Source organism: Artemia sp. Qi Xiang Cuo, chromosome 13 (genome assembly GCF_049724085.1).
Source record: "Artemia sp. Qi Xiang Cuo chromosome 13, ASM4972408v1, whole genome shotgun sequence".
Classification (NCBI taxonomy): domain Eukaryota; kingdom Metazoa; phylum Arthropoda; class Branchiopoda; order Anostraca; family Artemiidae; genus Artemia; species Artemia sp. Qi Xiang Cuo.
In genome coordinates this window covers 71,237,296-71,247,962 of record NC_142806.1, presented here as the reverse complement: position 1 = coordinate 71,247,962, position 10,667 = coordinate 71,237,296, and positions in this window count along the sequence as shown.

Genomic DNA, 10,667 nt, shown 5'->3' with positions numbered 1-10,667 from the left:
AGAAATTTTGTTAAAAATAGTTCAAAGTTCAGATAACAAAAAAATCCGGTGTCGACACAGCCCTCAGGGCTCGGGTGTAGGCGTTGTAAGTTATGCCCTGGGGGTATATATGGTTGTTATGGAAGGGATGCTCATATAAACTTCATAAAGCTCATTTGATTCGAAAATGAAAGTTGTAATTCACTTTTTAAGAGTCAAAAGTGATTGGAGGGCAGCTAGCCTCCCCCTAAACTTCATTTATTTTTTTACCAGAGGCATTTCATATAGAAGGGGTCGTCGTATATACTTCAAAGGGGCCTCATTCGATTGGAAATCGAGAGTTCTAGTGCCCTTTTTAAGAGTCAAAAGCGGTCGGATGGCAACTGCCCCCCTCAAGCCCTTTTCCCCCAAATACATCTGATAAAAAATTTGAGGTAGCCATTTTGTAAAAAATAGTTCTAAGATCTTACAATAAAAACTCCTTTACGTATGGCCATTTCGTTTAAAAATAGTTCAAAGGTCAGATAAGAAAAACTCCTGTGTCGACACAACCCCCCCCCCCCCCCAGGGGCCCGGGACAGGCGTTGCAAGTATCGCTCTTGGGGCATATATGGTTCTTATGGAAGGTATGCTCGTATAAACTTCAGAGAGGGCTCATAGGATTGGAAATTGAAAGTTCTCGTTCACTTTTTAAGAGTCAAAAGAGATGGAAGGGCAAATAGCCCCCCTCTCCACGCCCTAATATCCTCAAACCCATTCGATAAGAACTTTGAGAGAGCGTTTTTTTCAAAATATTTCAAAGGTTAAATAGCAAAAAATCCGGTTTCGACACATACCACCAGGACCCGGAGGGCAGGCATTATAAGCTAGGTCCTAGGGCCGTATGTGGTTCTTATGAAAGGGATGTTTGTATAAACTTCAGAGAGGGTTCATCTGAATGGAAATTAAAAGTTGTAGTTCCCTTTCTCAGAGTAAAAAAAGATCGGAGGGCAACTAGCAACTCCTTCTCTCCACGCCTTTGGGTTTATCAGATGGATAAACCCATCCGATAAAAATTTGAGGTGACCGTTTTGTTAAAAATAGTTCAACCATCAGATATTAAAACTCCGGGGTCGACACGACCCCTCAGGGACCAGGGACTGGCTTTGTAAGTTATACTCTGGGGATATATATGGTTCTCAAAGAAGGGATGCTCGTATAAAAAACAGAGAGGGCTCATCTGATTGAAAATAGAAAGTTCTAGTTAACTTTTAAAGAGTCAAAAGAGACTGATGTTTAATAAGCCCCCCCCCCCCCACGCCCTTATTCCCAAACCCATCTGATAAAAAATTTTGAGATAGCCATTTTGTTAAAAATAGTTCAAACATCAGATAATAAAAACTCCGAGGTTGACACTAACCCATTTTTTCACTTTGATATTGTTACTTTGATACCAGTTTGATACTTTGATGTATATTTTATTTTTTTAAAGTTTGATTTCGAAATAAGAAATTTTTAAAAACTTGAAACTTGTTGCAATTAAAAACGAACAAAAATTAATTAAAAAAAACTTTCCGAAAAATAAGTTTTTCAAAGAAAAGTAAAGAGCATTATAAACTTAAGCTCAGCATATACAAATACATTTTAAAATTAAAAATAAAAACGACCAGAGATTACTATTAAAGAATAAAGGAAACCCAAAACGAACAGAAATTAAATGAAAAATCCTAGCAAAAACATACGATAAGTAATAATATAAATGAATAAATTGATCTTAAAGCGAGTAAAGCTTAGATTGAATATGAAAATCAAACTTAAAAAGAAAAAAAATATATTTTCCTATTGAATTATAAATGAAACTTAAAACTTACAGAAATTAAATAAACAATCAATGCAAACAAACAGACAATAGATATTAATGTAGATTAATAAATAAATCTTAAAACGAGTGAAACTTAAATTGAATATGCAAATCAAGAATGAAACGAACAAAAATCCCTACAAGCACGAGTTTGGGTATGACGTCCTTCTCCCACTGTAAAAGTCTAAAACTCATTGCGTCATTGGCGCTTTACTGAAAACTAATTTTATGACAAATATTTTCTTTTGTACTTAATATTGAAAATAAACATTAAAATTATAGTAATATTTTGAACTGATGAGCTTTCAGCAATTAATATCATTATACATCAAATGTAAATGAAGTATGACAGATTGCCGAAGATTGTTCTTTTCGGCCAACCATCTAGGGCTAAACGGAAAGCAGGTCGTCCCCGTCTGGGGTGGGAGGACGTCATAAAGAAAGATTTAAAGGAAATGGGAACTTCGTGGGCGGGTGTAAAAAGGGAGGCTTTGAATAGATTAAGGTGGAGGAGGAGCGTGCGTAGCTGTGTTGGCCTCAGGCGGCTTGATGCTGCGGTAAGTTGTTAGTTGTAGTAGTAGTAGTATACATCAAATATTCAGTTTAATTTATTAGCTCTTTTTAAAGTTGTTCAAGGTGAATATAGTTTCACTACAAACAAATGTTTGGATACTGCCTCCTTTCTAAACTGTAAATAAAAAACAAAAACAAAAGACAACTGCGTCATTGGCGCTTAAATGAAAACGAAATATATTACAAATATTTTATTTTCAAGTTCTTAAAGCATTGAAAAAAAAAATAAAATTAAATTGAAATAAATTCTTGAAATGATGGATCTTTCAACAATTAAAATTATTATACATCAAATACTCAATTTGATGTTCTTTATACTTTCCAAGACTGTTCAAGACGCATACAGTTTTCAGTAAAGCTCCAATGACGCAGTAGGTTTTAGACTTTTACAGTGAGAGAAGGAGGTCATACCCAAACTCTTGATTGTAGTGATTTTTTGTTCGTTTCAAGCTTGATTTGCATATTAAATTTAAGTTTCACTCGTTTTAAGACTTATTTTACAATTTACATTAATATATATTGTATGCTTGTTTGCATTGCTTGTTTATTTAATTTCTGTTCGTTTTAAGTTTCATTTATACTTCAATAGGAAAATAATTTTTTTCGTTTTAAGCTTGATTTTCATGTTCAATCTAAGCATTATTCGCTTTAAGATCTATTTATTCATTTATATTATTACTTGTTGTATGTTTTTGCTATGATTGTTTATTTAATTTCTGTTCGTTTTGGGTTTCATTTATTCTTTAACAGTAATTTCTGGTCGTTTTTAGTTTGAATTTAAAAAGTGTTTGTATATTCTGATCTTAAGTTTAAAATTGCCTTTACTTTTCTTTGAAAAACTTATTTTTCGGAAAGTTTTTTTTTTTTAATTTTTAAGAAAGGGGATAGGAAACTACATGAAAATTATAGATTTATACATTTAGGTAACACACTAGGAAAGCTAATGGCGAAGGTATTGGATAACAGACTTAGAAGTTGGCTCCAGAAAGCCGCGGAGCAGTCAGGATTCAGGGAGGGACATGCTACGATTGATTGATTAAGTTTTAACATTAAACTTAATCAATTACATTAGTTGATAAGTTTATTAATAAGAAGGGAAGTAGATTGTATGTAGCTTTTTTTGATTTAAAAGGGACATTTGTTAATGTAAAGAGGGAACTGTTAATGAAGGATTGTATAAATATTGGCCTGCCATACCCACTTGTACGGATTTTAATAAGTATGTATGAAGCTACAAAATTTGTTTTTAGGGTGGCAGGAGAATTTTCAGATGTAATTTGTTCTAGAAAGGGGTTTAAACAAGGTTGCCCCCTGTCTACGCAGTTATTTTCGTTAATTATTAATGATTTGCCGGATTTTCTTAGGAAGCATGGAGCCCCAATGGTATCATTAGATGTCTGTGAACTATGCATGCTGATGTTCGCCGATGACCTGGCACTAGTAGCAAAATATAGAGAGGATTTACAGTTCTTGTTGGATAGTACTAAGGAATATATAGATAGGAAACAAGTAAGCCTGAATGTAAAGAAGTCGGTAGTTATGGTTTTTAGAAAAGATGGTAAGATTACAAGTAGGGATAGAGTAAAATGGAAGGGAATGGACTTAGAAAGTAGGGAGGAGTTTACGTATTTAGGACGTAAGTATTCGTCAAATGGTAAGTTTGGAAAGCAACTGAAGCTAAGTCTTGCTAAAGAAAAGTCCTGCGCCTATGCTGTGACTGCTAGCCAACTGGCGAACATACTGAACCTGAAGATGCACAAGCAGATATTTCAGGTAAAGATTGTATCGGCTATCCATTATGGATCTGAAGTTTGGGGATACATAGCTGGTGCGAGGATGGACGAGATTCAGCTTCAGTATTTTAAGAGAGTGTTAGGTCTACATTTTTCAACAAATAGTTTAGTATTGAGAGGAGATTTAGGTTTATTTTCTTTAAGAAGTGATAGGCTAGTAGGGATGATATGACTATGGGAGAAAATCTATCCTGAGTATGCCCAGATTAAGGATAACAAAAGCAGCATATTTAGAAGCTCTGAGGATCACAAAGAGTGATACGTGGCCATCTCGGATAAAGAAGATACTGGATGATTGTAGATTTTCAGAGCTATGGAATGGTGGGCTAGGGATTGGATTAAAGGAAGGAGAAGTTGCAAGTAGGGCCAGGGAGAGGTTAAGGGACCAAGAGCTCCAGGTATGGCATGTGCGAGTGAATGAGACCCGATCACTGGAGTTATATGCAAAGGCTAAGGAGCAGGTGGGAGAAGAATTGTATTTTAAGGCGGGGCTTCAAAATAGGCAGCTGAAGTTTATTATTTGTGTTAGGTCAGATGGGTTTGTCACCACTAGGTGAGAGAAGGAAGTATCTGGAAGGAGTTAGGCAAGCGTTTGGTCTTCAATTCTGTCCCATGTGCGGGAAAGAGGAAGATTTGGTTCATTTTGTTTGGAAGTGTAGTGAATTAATAGATTTAAGAAAAGAATTATTTGGGTTTGAGGTAGGAGAGAGGGATGAGATAATAAATTTATTAGCAAGGAAAGATATGGAAGGTATAGAGAGATTCTGAAGGCTCCTTAACTATGGACACAGAACATACAAAAAGGTTATTTGAAGATTAGGGATGAGGGTGTAAGTTCATTAGCCTAGATTATACTTTTGTGCCAATTTATATTTGTATGAAAGTGTCTTCGTTTTTGTGACCACGGCCCTTTGGGCTTTTGTGTCAATAAATTCCATACTATTATATTATGTAGGCCGTCCATACCTATCTTTATGGATCTTCTGGATAAGCAGCTTGAAAAATTACCAAATTTTTCCCATCCATTTATGATGCTCGGGGATTTTAATATTGAACTTCAGAAGGTTGATACGAGCGTTTCTATGGAATTTTTTGCATCTTCGTATGTCCTATGGTTTATTTTCAACTACAAATATATGAACATGAGTCACCACCTCATCATCGAAGCTTATTGACAATATTTTTTCAAATATGGATTTTTCAGATCCAAGAGTTATTATTACAGATGTATCGGATCATTTTGGGATTTCAACAAGACTTGAGGTTTGTATTCCCCCAAAGTCAGCACCAATAATTCCAAAGAGTCCAATACCCATGGTTAGCCATAGTAACCTTCAAAGGTTTAAGCAGAAAATTGCAGAAGTCGATTGGAATAATTTGGTTGATCTTACGGATGATATAACTATGAATTTTCAAAGATTTTATGATGTGCTGATTTTGATAATGACAAAGACTTGTATGATGGCTCGTTTACTATCAAGGAGAGCGAATCCTAAGAAACCATGGCTGTCGCCTAGCTTGTTACGTTGTATTAATAAAAGAGATCAACTTTATAAGAATTCCTTAAATAATGAAAGTGATCCAATTTGTCTAATACGAAGGTTTGGACTATCAGTCTTCTCAGACAATTTGCCCAGCTAAGAAGATTTGGACTATACCACCAAAACTTGACCAACCTCTGTAAAACCTACGTTCGTCCTGCCATGGAATATGGATGCCAGGTTTGGCACCCCGGACTCACCAAAGCTCAAGATCTTAAAATCGAGTGAATTCAAAAACGAGCATGCCGAATCATCCTTGGGCACGAATATAGATCATATGAGGAGAGTCTGACATCACTAGGCCTGAATACACTATCTGCCAGGCAACACGAGTTGCTCATGACTTTCGGAAGGTCCTGCCTGATGTCGGATCTTTTTCGTAGTATCCTGCCAGAGTTTCAGCCAGCTCCTGAAAATCCTCACCCCACCCGGGGGTCAAACTGGAGAAAAGAAAATTTAAACTCCCTCCGGCTAATTGTAGTGTCCCTTGCAATCGTTCCTTTGTGCCATACTTTTGTAAACATTATAATAACATGTCACAGTGATTAACGTCTTTTTTTTGACATGCCAGTGCTATTCTTTTGGATATTTTGGCGTAATAATAAACTTGACTGATTGTTCAAGAATTTATAAAAAATTACAGGAATGCCCTTAATAAATTACTGAGAAATGTTAAAAAAATATTTCGAAAACAAATTCACTGAAACTTGTGGTAACCCTGCAAAAACATGAAAAATAATTAAAAGCGTGATATCGTCAGAAAATTATATTTTCCCGGATGAAGTTGTAATACGGAATAATTTTCCAACGAATAAACCAGAAGAGGTATATGATGCTCTTCAGCATTTTGCTAATATTGGCGAACTTTTATCTTCCCGTGCTGTACCTCCTGATGATGATCCTCCTTTGGAGTTTTTTCTTGTGAGGACTCCAATTGATAAATCTATGTATATGAAACCCTTCTCTCGTGATGAAGTAGATACAACTATTTTTGTGATGAAAAATACATCGGCCGGTAGTGACTCACTGAATCTTCTTGTGTTAAAAACAGCGTTTCCTTATATTGCTGATGTTTTTACTTCCCTTATTAATGTGTGTTTGAAACAGGTAAGGTTTTCTGATTGCTTGAAACTTGCTAGGATAACTCCTATTTTTAAAGGCGGTGAAAAGATTGATCTTGGAAATTACTGGCCTATTTCGGTCTTACCGGTTATTTCTCGTGTACTTGAAAAGTGTATTAACGCTAGAATGTATGATCATTTGGAACTGCATAAACTGTTATATCCAATTCAATTTGGTTTCAGGAAGGGTAGAACTGCAGAGATGGCATTATCATATATAACTGGGTAACTAATGGACCTCTTGATAATAGTCTTAAAGTTGCTGGTTTGTTTCTGGATTTGATTAAGGTATTTGACACTGTTAACCACCAAATACTATTGCAAAAATATAAATTCTATGGACTAAGAGGGGCTACTTTGGCTTTCCTTCATGATTACCTTCATAATAGGGAGCATTACGTTCACCTTAATGGATTTTATTCAAGTAAAAGTCTTGTTAAATGTGGGGTCCCCCAGGACTCTGTATTAGGTCCTGCTCTTTTTTTGGTTTTTTTTAATGATCTGCCAAATGCTGTTGCAACTACTTCTAGAATTAGGTATTTAGTCGATCCTGCACCTTCTGGGTCCAGGATCACTACACCCTTATTTGCTGATGATGCGACATTGATATGTATTGCTTCAATTGAACAACTAATTACCTCTACAATTAATGCAGCAATGACTAAGACATGTCTATGGTTGAAGGTAAACCGGCTCGACATAAACTTAAGTAAGTCAAATTTTGTTATCTTTTCGCGGTCTTCAAATTATTATCCTTGGATTACTGAAATAGCTTCATCGAAGGGAATTGTTAAGCAGTCAAGTTCCGTTAAGTACCTTAAGATTATCACTGATGAAAATTTATCATTTAAGTACCACGTAAAAGTTATAAGTAAAATCGCGGAATTTAGCGGAAATACTATCGCGGAATTTAGGGATTACCCGTAAATTAAAACACTTTTTTCCGTCAGGTGTTTTACGGATACTATATTTTTTTTCTGATACATCCGGATATTTTGTACTGTTCTTCTGTATGGCTTAGTACTTTCCCTTCAATACTTAATCCAATACGTTGTACTGCAGAATAATGCTATTAGATCATTTTGTGAAATAGGGAACCGAGATTCGGTCAGGTCAATGTGCAATATAATTAATATAATGCGTGCAGCTGGATTGTGTGATTTTTATACTGTTTTTTATGTATAAGTATCGTTATGGGTGCCTTCCATACTGTTTTACAGGAATAATTCGGGAAAGGTCCAATGTTCGTTGTCACGAAACTCGGACAAGTGGAGATATCGAGGGTCATCGCCTAGTTTCTAGTAGGACTGTTTTTCAGTTATTTATAGAGGGGCTAAGCTATGGAACAAGCTTGTCCCAAGTACCAAGAAATAACCCATTAGTCAATTTAAATTTGAGCTACGTGTGGGGTTGCTTGGTAAGCATACCTTCGAGACAGATAAAGATTGATGGAATTAAATTTGACAGTAATTGTTTGTTATTTTTTTTTTGCTTCGGAATCATGATATTATGTTGTATTATTGTGTATGAATTATTTATTTGGTGTGCTACCGATTGATTTTGTCTCTTTTTTTGGATAATAAATTGCTATTACTACAATAAATTGCGATTACTAATAAATTGCTATTACTATCGTTGAGTGATCGGGGCTAATTTGGGCCTATCCCAGGAGCTTGCACTCGTCAGCATTTAGTGTTAATGGGTTTTCAGGTGAGTTGTACAGCCGTTAATATACATGCTGAACAATGCGGGCCTTAGGATTTTGCCCTGTGGAGCTCCACTAATGATAGAAATTTCGTATGAATAAACAGTTTTATTCAGAGAAAGGTTTAAAATATTTTCTTTGATCATTTGAACTAAACGGTATGCTAACTAAAAGAACTAGGGAATGGATAAACAAAACAGGAGACAAATAATGAAAGTATGCTAAACTTATCAAAAACTAGTATCTTGGCCTTGAAGAATTTGTAGTTATCGTGCATAAGTATAAGTCTCTTAACCCTGTGTGGTGCCAACATGGATCGTTTGGCTGTTAAAATCAGTCCAACGCAGGTGAATGGGGATGGCTGGCATGGATAGTGCCTTCCTTGCCAAAATTACTATCCATGGTATTTGGGACAAAAGCTTTTTCCAAAGGGCTACAGAGGAATTTACAGGACGACAGAGAGTGATCTTTGGCCGTTATCTTATGAAGGATGCTTTGCTGTCGTAGTTGAAGATTTTCGGCAAAAAGTACTAGAGTTCATTAACGGAGAGGTGCCATTGTCGTTGATCATGCCGATATGGACTAATCGGCGTGGGAAGACATAAGTCTAAGTAAGTAAGTCCCCAAAGGAATTCTTGGCTTTCACCTGGTCATAGGTCCTGGTTCCTTTTGCAGTGATTAGTAGACTGTGGTAGTAATCGATCTACTAGTGGTTGACGTGGTCATTCTGAACATTGTCATCAGCCTCAGACATTTTGTTAGCTTGGGGAGTGAAAACTTGCATAGCAGCACAATGAACAAACTTAGTATTGTTCGAGCCATACTATAGTCGCACGAGCCAATAAAACGCCAAGATTTGTATACTGTTTGTGTTCTTCTCTGATTTGGAAGCAATACTTATGCTACGCAAGTGCAAAATTGAAATGATGAGAAACTGGTTTCAAAAACCTGTATCAAGGTCAGTTTATTCTCAAGCTTTGTCTGTTAATACTCGGTGTTTGTATGTTTTGTCAGTTTTATCATAAAGCCAGAAAAATTGTCATCCAGAGCTTTTGATGCCAAAAAATCAAGCCTTGAATCTAAATTTGATTGGTTATCATAGAATTTACATTCGACAATTGGAAATAGCCCAACTCAGCGAATTATGCACGTGATACGTTAGTGACACTGTAATAGTGCATATTTTTATGCACGAGTGTGACTAGTATTCGTCTTAAGTACACAAAGGGTGGCCCAGTCAACATAAATCACCTACAACATGATAATAGAGGGCCTCAATAGGTGTTGATCCTTCAAACACACCCACTAATCATAGCTAATTTAGGAGCACAAAATTATTAGAGGACAATTAGAACTAGTGTTGTGCTATTCCAGTTTGTCTTTTTTCATGATACCTCAAGATTTAAGAAGTTGAGGATAATCCAGTTCTATTCATTACCAAAATATGTACTTCAGAAAGGTAAAATGAATTCTAAAAGCTGGCTGATGAGAAAAAGCAAGCGTTGGCTCTCTACAATCTTTATAATCTCTAAGTTTAACATCTACTTAGCTTTAAACCCAGTTGAGACTAATTTCACTCTAATCTGTAAATATTCTGTATAATCTGTGCACAGATTATAAATAATCTGTAGCATTGCAATTTAATGGTTGCTTCTTACCACAAATAAACCTTGTTAGCAAGAAAAAATTCGGCAGTTGAGAATTCACCTTCTGAGGAAAAAATTATTAGTCCTTTCTTAGGAATTTTTTTCTCTAGACCTGAGTTCAGAAACTAGCTCCAAAACAAAGAGAATTTCATTTTTTGTTAAAACGTTGTTTGATAAGTCATCATCTCTGTAAATTTCAATGGGGTGTTTACCCGGTATCGTTAAAAAGATGGTGGTCACAAGGCTGGCAAGGCTGTTTTTTTCTGAATAATGATCCATTCTCGATCGGTGCGAAGGGAAAAGTGTTCAACTATAAGCGCAAAATTTTTCCTAAAAACCACAAACAACATGCATTTGTACACGCCAAGTATATTACTTTCCAAATATCTTCCTTTTTCTTATTAGATTAGTACAAAGCATTACTTGTGTTGCATAAAAACTGGTGATTCTGAAGAGGTGATTCTTCTAA